The sequence below is a fragment of the Pteropus medius genome, unplaced genomic scaffold (assembly GCF_902729225.1).
Source record: "Pteropus medius unplaced genomic scaffold, Ma_sr-lr_union100, whole genome shotgun sequence".
Lineage (NCBI taxonomy): Eukaryota > Metazoa > Chordata > Mammalia > Chiroptera > Pteropodidae > Pteropus > Pteropus medius.
Window position 1 is genome coordinate 10,243,685 of NW_024353517.1, and position 13,007 is coordinate 10,256,691.

General features: G+C 42.3%; 1 protein-coding gene across 4 annotated transcripts in view; it reads right to left on the reverse strand.

Moving 5' to 3' along the window:
- ATP13A3 (ATPase 13A3) overlaps positions 1-1,519 on the reverse strand; it is a 78,757-nt gene extending 77,238 nt beyond the window's left edge. For 2 of the 4 annotated variants that reach the window (XM_039850733.1, XM_039850735.1), the window contains exons 1-2: positions 1,380-1,519; positions 553-595 (exon numbers count right to left, since the gene is read on the reverse strand). The gene's annotated coding sequence lies outside the window, so the exon portion shown is untranslated. Of the gene's footprint in view, positions 1-552; positions 596-1,148; positions 1,168-1,379 lie in introns of those variants that run through there. The other 2 variants (XM_039850734.1, XM_039850736.1) reach the window with 2 other exon arrangements.
- Between the last annotated feature and the right edge of the window lie 11,488 nt (positions 1,520-13,007).

Here is a 13,007-nt window from a genome sequence, read left to right on the forward strand (position 1 = left end):
AATTATTAATAAAAGACTTACTATTTCAAACAACTTTCAGAAACTGATTTACCTTTTAAAAAAAAACCAGAATGGGATGCCCACATACATGTATTTTGGCAACTGTAGCCTATTCAGCAATGCAACAATCCTGAGAAAAGGCCACTTATATTCCAGTGAAACAAAATTAATGCATGCACCTTTCTCAAGAGGCTGAGTTCTAACCAAAGGTAGAACATTTTAACTATGTAATCATCCTTCAAAAGACAATCAAATCAGAACACCTTCACTTTAGCAACAAAGCCTTTAGAAGTCAGTGTTCATTTTGCAATACTCTTAATGTTCCTGCATTTTATATTTTTAAAAAATGCTAACTTCTGACTCATAGATCTAAAATAGTCATTACATACACAAATGTTCTACTCACTTAGTTCAGATTCATGTGTACGAAACACTGGTCTCTGTTTCTAGGTTTACCACAACATACCCATTCATTTTGCACTAATATAACCACTAAATATAGCTCTAAGCTACTGATGATTAAAAGTAGTTAATTATGTTAGTGATTCATACCTCCTATGTCCAGATACCAAGATCCAAAGATGTTCTGTCAGATCTATGGGAAGAGGAAACAATAAACACCTGTCACTAAAGCTTTCCAAACTGGGAAGCCACTGTCAATCTCCAATCCAATTCACTTGCCCCCACCCCTATCCCAAAAGAGGTCATAACAGTGATCAGGTCCTAAATTTGTTAAGGGAATGGGAAGAAAGAAACCCCATAAAAAGAGAGGCCACCTAAGAAGTGGAGGAAATAGTCCTCACTTACTATGAGAGTCAAAGTGACAGGCCTTAGGGAAGTCAGAAGTCACTTTTCCCCTCTGGGCCTCACTTAGTCTATCTGTAAAATGCGGTGATTGGCAAGGAGGTCTATCTACAACTACTCCGTGGCTAAGGGCGAACTCAAGATTCCTTCAGGCAGCACCCCCAGAAATCCATCAAGCGCCCTGCCAATATCCCTACCTTGGACCACACCATCTCTTGGACTTTATAAAAGGGCTGAAGCACCATTCGTGTCCCATGCCCCAATACACACTCGCTCTCTTCCCAAGCAGCGTGCCCAAACCAGGCCTTCACGCCCACAACGTGGATCTCTCCTTCTCGCCTCACCTGTCCCAGACATTCCGTGGTCTTGGATCTCCCCTCCACACCCCACACACACCTTCCCCGAGAAGTGATGTCCAATTCTGGCCCGGGGAGGCCGACCATAAGCTCACCTGGTACCCGCCACCCCCTACAATACCATTCTCCTCCTCCAACCTCCCCCATCGCCGCCACCCACCCACTCCACGCCCCGCTCACTCTACCCTCCGGCGCTCTGAGAATGCCGGGGCCACTCACCCGCCGCCGCCGCGCCGGCTCCTCGCCGGCCTCCCGGCCGGAGCACCCCAGGAACCACGGGGGGCCCGGGCCGCGGCCCGCCGCTGTCGCCGCCGCCTTGCCTCAGCCCAGCCCCATCGCCCTCGACCGGCGCCGGCGGCCGCGGGTCGCTCGGGCTCGAGGCGCCGCCGCCGCCGCCGCCGCCGCCGCCGCGCGCTGCGGATCGGGGTGAAGGGAGGGAGGCGCTGCGGCGAGGCCCGGGTCGAGCCCGGCGCAGAGACGTCCACGCTCTCCTCCGCGTCCGCGGCGTGCAGCCCGGGCAGAGCGAGAACAAGGGAGGGCGGCAGGGGGAGGCGGGTAGCGGAGAGGGGCGGTCTGCACTCCGAAACGGCCACCCCGCGCCGGCGACGTAGAGAACCCCCCCTCCCCTCCGCGGTGGAGCCCAGACCAAGCTGCGGGGAGAGCCGGCAGGCGGGCGGGGGAGCGCGCGCCGCGAGCTCGGGACTCCCGCGCCGGATGTGAGGTCACGTGATTGCCTCATTCCAGCTCCGAGGGCGGAGGGGCACAGAGGGGACGACGGGAGGGGGACCGGCGGAGGTGGGCGGAGCGACGGGGCAGGCCCCGCCCACTCCTCGACTTTTTAGTCCCTTGAGCGAGAGAAGAAAAGCAAGTGCAGGAGAAGACACTCATAAAGAGCTGGGTGTTGGGGAGGGGGATACTAGTGGAGGACGGCTTTTTTATTTTGAGCGGGAAGAGGTGGAATTTGTCACCTTGTCAGTGCAAAGACAAGATCATAGTCCAAATCCCCGTTTTATGAACAGGGAAACTGAGGTCCAGTGAGGAGCCTAGACTAGAATTGCCCGGAGTCAAGGCGGTGGAAGAACCTTGTGCTAGAACCATGGAAAGGAAACAAGATCCTAGCTCCTAATCCAGGTTTCTTTCATTAGTTAACAGTAATCCTCACCCCACCACCCCCCACCCCACCCCGCCGCTGCCCATCAAAACAAACAAAAAAGTACTATAATTCGCATCTGACAACGGGCTCAACGCGCCCTGCCTGGGGCGGAGGATTGGGAGGCGTACCAAGTAAAGCTCACTCGCGCCCACTCCACCGCCCCCAGCGGGAAGGAGTTTCCTCCGACAGTGCTGGATGCAAATTAAATACTTCCCTCTGCAGATTTATCTTCGGGCCGGGCCCCGGCCGGATATACAAATCGCGAGTTTGGTTTTCGCGGCGTCCCTTCTGCAACGCGAGCGCGCGCTCAGTCACCTGCTGCCTGCCTATAGCTCCGACCATCTGTCCGCACTGAATCTACCTCGCCCGCGCCGTAGAGGCCCCGCCATCAGTGTTATTGTTATTCCACTTTGCCGCTAACAGAACTCTTAACTGCTTGAGCATAAGAAAGGAAGGGGACGCTCGGGTTGGCCCCTTTTCCACTGCACTTGGGGACGCCTCCCTGGAGGCAGAAAGCATTCAGGCTCTGGTTCTTAACACATGAAGACTTCTGGGGGCTACCACCTCTGGTCGGCGACACATGACACCTCATCTGCGGCAACATACGGCCCCGAGTGTACGACCCGATGGGAGACAGAAAAACGCTGCTTCTGGGCCCGCCAGGTTGTGTAGAGCTAGACAGTTTCCCTGCACACTGCATGGCGGCGTAGACAGCGCACTGGATAGGGATGAATCCACACCTCTCTTCCCAACACCTGGACTCAGTCTCACCACTTGTTTGCTTCAAATCTCACTGATGTTCAATTGATTAAATGAGGTAAAGTGTGTAAAAGTGTTCGGCAAACTGTAGGAATTTGTCTTGGTTGGATTGAATCCAAAAAACCTCCTCCTCCACCACCACTCCCAGATTCTTGGCTCCTGGCTGTTACCCCTCAGGCTTTAAACAACCTCAGGGCTCTCAAGTCCTAAAAACAAAACTATCAAGCCAACCCTCCACTGGAAGTGCCCTCTCCAGTTACTCTCCCTCATGGAGACCTCTTAAACAGAAGTCTTCCCTGACGTCTCTACTTCCTCATTTCTTAACACTTGGCAGTCTGACCTCTTCACACACATGCACCATTCTTTCATGGGGCTCAGACAGGAGTAACCCATGACCTTCAGACCCTATCTCTCTGCTTCATTTGACACCTCAGATGACTCTTACCTCCTGGTATCTCAACACTACCTTGTTTTCCAAAAGAGTATACTCTCCCAATTCTCACAGCTCAGGAAATAAGTCCTCTGCCTCCTTTGATGGCATCCTTAAGTAACACCAATTGTGAATTCTGCACCTTAGATATAAGACTCCACTCTAAGCCCACAGCTCTTCTCACTCCATTCTCTTGGGAGACCACCTCCATCCTCATGGTTTCAACTACCAAATCAGTGATCTCCAGCTCAGACCTCTTCCATAAAAGTTAGATCCAAATATCGCAGGGGCACCCCAAACTCAGCATGTCCAAAACCAAACTCATCCTCTACTTCCATAGTAGCCCCTTCCTCAACTGTTGGCACCATCATCCACAGTCATCAGAATTAGAAAGTTAAGAATGAGTCATACTGGATTCAACTCGTTGCCTTATTTGATCACTCAGTCCTATCTATTCCACCTCCTTAATAAGCCTCAAATCTTTACCTCCATTCCCACTCAAAGTGTTCTAGCCTTCCTTTTCAGCCTGAACTGTTGCATCAACCTCCTAACAGTCTGTTCCAAATGAACTCATTCTTCACTCAGCCTCTGGAATGAACTGTCTAAAATGCGCTCCTATTTAAAATCGTGCAGAGGTTCCTCTGGCTTCTGGCTGCATGTGTACCTCCAAGGCATCCAGCATCAACCTGTCAATGCACTCAGGCTCCTAAAGGACCATGAAGAGCCCCAGACTTCAAGAAGCAGCCAAAATCCCCAGAGTAAGCCAACACACACTCAGGCAAGGGAAAACTATAGGAAGAAAAAGAGCAATTGGACATTTCCAAAAATTCCCTACTACAGATGTTTTGGGTATGGAAAGAAGAGAATTTGGACACTGATGAGAGGAGATGCTGACTCACTGGGAAAAGCCTGAGCATGTTTATAGGCTGTGGGAAAAGATGGAGCCAGAAAAGATAGATGCCAGAAGCCAGAAAAGGATAGAGAGTGGAGCAAGTCCTGAGAAGTTCTGGAAGGCTTACTGATTCTCCGCCCATGATGATTCTAGGCCAGGTTGCTGTTTGTACTCGGCCCAGCCCTTCACTCCTCTGATCCTATTCACTCTTTAAGACCCAATCCATGATTACAGCCCTCCCAGTTAGTAGATAACAAATAAATAACGGCTCTCCCAAAAAGCTCTAATTTTACTTTCCACAAAGACTATTTTGCACTTCCTCCATCCTCAAAACCCCCATCCTTGCAGGACTTCCCCTCTCACCATTATCTTACCTCCTATTTCTCTGAGAAAATGCAGACGATCAAGAGGAAACACCCATAAATCTACACATTAACCCACACCTGCATCCAATGTCTCTCCCTTACTCCAGTTTTTGCAGAGGAGCAAAGACTCCTGAGAGCTAACCCTTTAGAAGTACCGTCCTGGACACTTTTCAGGCTTTATCTTTCTAGTTCTCTCAGCAACACTTAGCTCCCATTCTTGAAAACCTTTTCTCTTAGTTTTGATAACTCTCTTTTGAAATTCTTCCTCCTTTTTTTTTTACTTCTCAACCCATTATGGGTGCTTCCTTTGTCCTCTAAATGGTACTGTTCCCCAGGACTCAATCCAGGGCCCATTTTTCTCTCTATACCAGTTTTATTGTTTTGTTTTTTAAATGTATCATCTATCAATTTTATGAGTTCTGGATAAGCTTCAGGGGGGTCTGTAAATTCCTTAAACGTATATGCAAATACTTTTAAAGGAAGAAGTATAGCATTCATCAGCTTCTCTAAGGTGTCTGAGACCCAAAAAAAGGATAAGAGCACTGATTCACATTTGTTCCCCCAGCTGACCTCATCTCCCATGACTGAAGCTAACATCTATATGGACATTAGTAACTCTCTATTATAACCAGAGCCCAGGTCTCTCTTCAGTCCTTGGGCCATACCTCCCTGTCTCCTTCACATGATGCCTCACTGCTACTTCATAAATTCACTGACCCAAAACTTAATTCTTGCCCTACTTCTCCAAAGCAGCTTCTTTCTCTGGCTTCTCAACTTTTGCAAAAGACACTGTCACCCATCTACTGACTCAAGCCAAAAACCTGGGAATCATTCTTTCCAATCTAATAACTAAACCCATTTCAAATTCTTCTACATCTCCCCATCTCTACTGCTACTAGAATCCAAGTCGCCTCCATTTCTTACTTGGGACTACTGCCTCAGCCCCCACCTTTCACCCTTTCCCCTTTCCAGACCATCCTCACACAGCCCCAGACTTCATAAAGCCAGAATGCATTACTGAGTGTGACTTGAAGCACAGCTCTTAATGAAGGCTTTCAACTGCTTCCCATTTCACTGAGAATAAAATGTGAACTTCTTTGACCTACAAGGTCCAGCATTGGATGTGGCCTGCCACCCTCCCCCTTTACTGGCACTCCTCTACTCTCACCCTCCTTCTACCCAGATCTTCCTTGCCTCACCTCATTCCAACCACAGTAGACCTTCTTTCAGTTCCTCAAATACACCAAGCTCTTTCCTGCCTCGGTGTCTTTGTGAAACTCTTTTTTCTCTTCCCTTTTTTCCTTGCCTGGCTAACTTTTACAAATTCAGCTCTTGGCTTAAATGCTTGGACACCAGTTCTTTAAGAAGGCCTTCCCCAGACACTCATCCTTTATTTACTGATGACTTCCATTTATTTTCTTTATAACAATTATTACAATTTTAATTACCTGTGAGTTCATGTACGTATTTAACACCTGTCACTCCCACCAGACTTCAAGTTCCGTAAAGATGGCAACCAGCTGCAGCTCCAGAGTTTTTCTAGAAGAGGCTTAAAAGTAGAAATCTTTTGGGAAAAGGAAATGAGTGTTTGTCTTGAGGCTATGTTTGCATGGCACTTTATTAAGATTAAAAAATTATCAGTTGTCCATTTTGTAAATGGGGAGTAGGACTTTTGGAATTATGGGGAAGGGCACATAAAGCATTCCCTACCTTCCCACCACAAGCCATCTGACAGAGACTGAGTTAATATGATTTATCACTATAGACCCAGGACTAGATGAAACCTGGCATGCTTTAGACCAGGAGTCCCCCAACCCCTGGGCTGCAAACTGGTACCAGTCTGTGGCCTGTTAGGAACTGGGCCACACAATAGGAGGTGAGCAGCGGGGAGTGAGTGAAGCTTCATCTGTATGTGCAGCCACACCCCATCATTAGCATCACTGTCTCAGCTCCACCTCAGATCATCAGGCATTAGATTCTCATAGGAGCATGGAGCCCTGGTGTCAAAAATGTTGGGGACTACTGCTTTAGACCCTCACATCTTTATAGTTTGATGAATGAATAAATGAATGAATGAATTTACACTCTCAAACATCATCTCCTTCAAATGCTGTCCTTGACTCCCAGGCTGAGAATCCTTCTTTTGTGCATCTTTTACACTACATTTACAACCTTGAATAGTGTCTTTTTATTGACACCGTTTAGTATTTGTGTCCTCCCTTAGGCTATGTCATAGTCATTGTTTTTTCCTACAATTCTGAATATTTTCATGTGTTATTTGATCACCACAACAATGCCAATATTAAAAGTAGCAGTTATTATTATCTATATTTTTTATAGATAAAGAAACTGAGGAAACTTTATATGTATTAAATCATTAAATCTTTAGAATAATCCTAGGAAGGAGGTACTATTATTATCTCTATATTTCCAGATAAAACTAAGGAAAGCTTAAAATTTCATATTATGGAATAGAAAAAGATGTTAAATGACTCACTCAAGGTCATAGAGCTAGTAAACAACAGCACAGCCAGGATATAGCCCAGGCGACTTGGCTTCTGAGCTTAACTCTTCACCAGTATGACCAAATGAAGGCATAAGGATCCATCTTCTTTGGATTATCTGTTTAAGCACCCAGAGGCTGAGTTCCTCATGAGTAAGGACCTAACTCACACATCTCTGGATCCTCAGCCCCTAGCAGAGGACCTGGCACATGATGGTGCTCAGTAATAAATGTACCGAGTTAGTGAATAACAAATGATAATTGATTTTTCGCAACCACAATGTCAGACTAGCAATGGAATGGTTATGATTCCTATCTTAAGAGACAAAAAATGAGGTTCACAACTTCACAAGAGGAAGTGACTTGTGTAACTGTCCTTTTGACTGACTCCAGCCCTCTTTTGTATTTCTTTTACTCCTTCCATAAAAGGTTAGAGGACATGTGTTTAGATTAGAAAAACTTCACCTTAAAAAAGGGTTAAAAAAAACCACAGCATTCACTGCCTTTGCTAGAAAAAGAGGCCATTAAAAGTATTTTGATTATGTTTGTCTTTCATTTAGCTCCTCCTAAGCCATTCTGTCCCTATTTAGCTTGAACCACGAAGGTTCCCCCACCCCAGTGTATTGGAACAGGAACAGCCAGCAGAGATGTGAGTCAGATGTCTAGAAATCAGAATCCAGGGGCCAACACTGAGTAGTTAACGTTGCTAAGCAGTGTAATTTTTTTTTTTTTTGTCTCTGCCACAAAGCAATACCCAGTGACCCAGCATTCTTCTCATGCTTTGGTGCCCTAGGATATGCCACTGAATATTGTGTACCAAATCACTATTTAAGACATAGGGTTCCTGCTGGAGGAGTGCTCACCATTCGCATATAGCCAGTCATGTGCTAGTAAACACGTCCTCCAAGAGGAAGGTAGCACCTGCCAATTTCGTGGTGTAAATATTCCCACCATGCCAACTTCAAGCTACCAACAGTTTAAGCTGCTCATAGAATTCCTGAAAATTTAGCAATCTGTTCCACCTCACAAAATGATTGATTATGTAACAAACACTTATACAACACTTAACTATCTGTGAGGAACTGTTAAATACTTTACAAATTTACTTATTTAATCTTTATAACAACACTGTGGGGTACATACTATTATCAATCTAGAGATGAAAAGATCAACGCACAGGGAAGTTAACGAACTTCTCTAAGGTCACACAGCTAGATAGTAATAGAGCAGGAGTCTATGCTTTTACCCTGTAAGAACCCAAGTCAAAGCTAGCCGCCTATTTTTATAGTTTTATTGGAACATAGCCAGCTCATATTTACATATTACCATGGCTGCTTTTGTGTTACAACAACAAAATAGAGTAGCTGTGACGAAGACTGTGTATGACCTACAAAGCCCAAAATGTTTACTATCTGGTCCTTCACAGAAAAAGTTGGCTGACCCCTGCTCTATGGCATCCTGCCTGTTTGTATAGGGTGAGAAAATAGTTCTTATTAGGAGCCTGGTAGTCCTCAGATTCAGGCTGGCTCTGAAGTTGTATTCTGGGCCAATAATACAAGTAAAAAATAATGTCACAGTTTGTATCTGTACCCTAACATTTGTACTATAACAATTGTGTGAGTGAACTAGCATTAAGATATAAACTTCAGTAACAAATGATCCATAAAAATGTGTATTAACAGAAACATATATGTGACTTCATGGGATCCCAACATTTCAGGGTTGGAATTAATCAGATTGTTCATCCCAACCCTGACTCTCCACTTAGGGACACCATATTGGGTTTCTGAAGTTAATGCTGTAAATCTCTTATGATCATCCTTTGAGTCCTACAAGATGATTTCCCTATGCAGACATGGGCTTTTTGCACAGCAAAGCAAAGATATCTCTTTTATGGGGCTCAGGAATCAGGTTCACATCTCCACACCTGTCATCTGTCTCCTAAGTAGCTCCATCACATGGCTATTTTGATGCCAAGCAGAGACGCTCCTCAAAGCCTACCATTTACTGGCCTCCCGTATAGTCTTTAAAACTTTCCCTGACCTTTGCAGCTACTTCCTGTGAGCTTCTCAGGGACTGCTAGTCACTTGTGACCTATTTTCAGATCTGGCAGTTCTGGCTTCTAGAGCGAATGATGAACAAGTCCAGCTACAGGTGGTCCAATGTTTCCTTTGCACTCCTGGCAACAAAAAAAGAATGGTTCAGTGAAAGGATTATAGGTCTGACCAGCTTCTGATTGCCTCATTCAGGTCAGTAGATTTTCATTGCACTGTAAACCACTCGTTAATATCTCAAATCACCAGAAGGCTGTTATCTTCCTGTTTGCCAAAGATAGTTGCTTCCTTATAATAATAAATAAAAAGAACTCATTTGCTTTTTTTTCCCCTCAAAGCGAAGATACCTTACCAGATTAGTAAATGAAGGCAGTACTGGTTGAGCTCCCACGTGGAAGTCCCATTGCCAAAGAATTTCTTTTATAAACATTTCAACAGTGAGTTGTTCCAAAGTGTGCCTCCACCATGCAGTTACCTATAATCCAATCTAGTCTAAGAATCAGAGTCCAAACAGCTCACAGTTCCGCAAATTCCACAACAGCTGGCACAAAATGAAAGAGAACAAGATTTCAAGGTGGAGACCACTAGAAACATTTTGCTATTCCCATGTTGTTCTTTGTCACTACACTCTGCAAATCCACTTAAATAGCTTAAATAGCTCATAACACCAGCAAAGACAACCAAAGCAAAACCTCTTAAAAGTTCCCTTTATAATTTGTTAAGCTTATGTGATTTCTTTAGTGTTTCTTTAAATAAATTTATAAACTTAGTTTTATGTTTTAAATAGACATGAATTTAAAGAAGACTCAGGACCCTAAAGATCTCAGCTGTTTCTTCAAGGGACACCTAATAGCTTTTTTGCATTCCTGAAATACTTGATTTTATATTTTCATTAGAAATTATGTGTTCCTATAAATAAAAATCATGTCCAGCTCCACCCTCCTCCTTAACAATTCAAATACTCACAGACAAATTATAAGTTTCAAGAGAGAAAGAGTTTTATTCACCGTTTTTATCCTGTACAACATGTGGCCATGGCAGTCAGTGGTCAATAATGGCTATTGATGATACGTAACCTTCACGAAGTCAGAAACTTTCTGGATGTTGTTCATTTCTATAACCTCAGCAACTAGAGCAATAACCACCAGATAGTAGCCTCTCAGTAAATGTTGAAAAATTAGCCTATTGCTATAACAAATGTAGGAGAAAGAAGTTTAGAATTCTTAACATTTTTCTCAGTAAATTTGGCCTGCTTTGTAAGAGCCAGGGATCAATCAGAGTAGAATCAAAGTAGCATCAGTAGGAGATATAGACATTTATTGTAAGGAACCGGCCTATATGATTGCAGGGACTGGCTAGGCAAGGCTGAAATCTGCAAGGTACATCCTCGTGAAGGGCAGACTAGAAATCTTAGATGGAATTTCTCCTTCAGAAAAGCCTCAGCTCTACTCTTAAGGCATTTCAAATGATTGAATTAGGCTCAACTATATATCTAGGATAATCTCCCTTACTTAAAAGTCAAGTCATTATGAGATTTAACTGTATCTACAAAATACCTTTATAGCAACAACCAAATTAGTGTTTGATTGAAGAATAGGAGCTATAGCCTAGCCAAGTTGACAAAAAAAAAAAAGACCATCACATCCTTCACATACCTATCTTGGAACTTTGGAGGTGACTCCTTCCATATATTTATATTTATTTTCTTTTCTTATTTCTTATAAGAAGAGCTAATTTAACAATATTCCTTTATGTTTCAAGTTTCTTTAGAAATGTTCACATCCTCTGCCCTAGATATTTTAATTACAGAATTCTAATAACATAACCTAGGCACCTAGGAAGGAATTAACATCTATACATTTCAAATGAAGAAACCCTAACATGAGTGATTTGTCCAAGGTCACATAGCTGGTAAGTTGTACCAGGGTATCCCTCCAAAGCCACTTCTCTTCTAACTATTGCCCTATTCAAAAATTTGAAACAGAGAAAATGCTTATACAGAGATAGTCACTTCAATATCTTTTTATAATGGGGAAAAACCTAAAGCTCCAAAGACAGAAAAATTGGAATGTAATTTATAACATATTCACATGATGATATATTGTGTGAAATTTTAATAGTACATTCACGAAGGACTGAAATAATAAAGATTAGAGTAGAAATAAATTGAATAGAGAATATAAAAGCATTAGAGAATATTAGAGTAACCAAAACTTAATTTTTGGAAAATTTGACAGCATTGACAAACCTTTAGCAAGTGACCAAGAGTGAAAGACAGAGGATTCAAATTACTAAAATCAAGAATGAAAGAGAGAACTACTAAGATCACTACAGACCTTACAGAAATGAAAAAAATTGTAAAGGAATACTGTGAATAATTGTTTTCCAATGAATTAGATACCTGGACAAAATAGATATATTCTTAGAAAGATACAAACTATCAAAACTGACATAAGCAGAAATAAAAATCTAAATAGACCTATAGCAAGTCAAGATTGAATTAACAATGAGAAAACACTTCCCACAAAGAAAAGCCCAAGATCAAATGGCTTTACTGATTAATTCTGCAAATATGTAAAGAAGAAAATCAATTCTTCACAAATTCTTCCACAAAATAAAATAAAAGGGAATAACTTCTAAATCATTCTGCGAAACCAGTATTAACCTGATAATCAAAACAAAGCATTGCAAGAAATGAAAACTACAGACTAATATCCCTTATGAATCTAGACACAAATATTCTTAACTAACTAATAGCAAACCAAGTTCTGTTACATAGGATTTTGCACTATGACCAAGTGGGATTTATCTCGAGAATGTAAAGGTTGATTTTGCATATGAAAATCATTAAATGTAATATATCATGTTACTAGAATAAAATACAAAAATCACATGATCATTTGACAAAATTCAATACACTTTCATGACAAAAACATTCATGGCAAAGTTCATAGCAGCATTATTCATAATAACCAAAAATTGGAAATCATCCAAATATCCATCATCTGATGAATGAATAAACAACATGTAGTATATCCACACAGTGGAATATCATTTGCAAATTCAAAGATGAAATGTTCATACATGTTCCAAGATAGATAAACCTTGAAATCATTATATAAAAGAAGTCAGTTACAAAGGCCACATCTTGTATGATTCCATTTACATTAAATGGCCAGAATAGGCAAATCTGTAGAGACAGAAAGTAGTTTAGTGTTTGTCAGGGATAGGGCATGAGGGGAGGAGATGAAGAGTAAGTAAATGACTGGTAATAAATATGGGGTTTCTTTTGGGGAGTTATGAAAATATTCTGAAATTAACAATGATAGTTGTATAACTCCATGAATATGCTATAAACCACTGACTTGTATACTTTAAAAAGATGATTTTTATGATATGTGGCTAATATCTCAATAAAGTTGTTATTTTTAAAAATAATATATTTACAAAAGGTTTTAAATAACATAAAGCATCTAAACTCTGGTTCAGTTGTGCCTTAACTAAACCTTATATTCCTCCAGGTACCATTTTTAATTCTTCATCAAATTAGACCACCAGAAGTCTCCAAATGGAATCATATTAATCTAGTACCTCATGGAATTGCCCTAACAGTGTTTCATCTAAATATTTTCCCTATAGTTCTTATGTAAGTTGCTTTACAAATAGCCATATGAAGCTTACTTCTGCACTT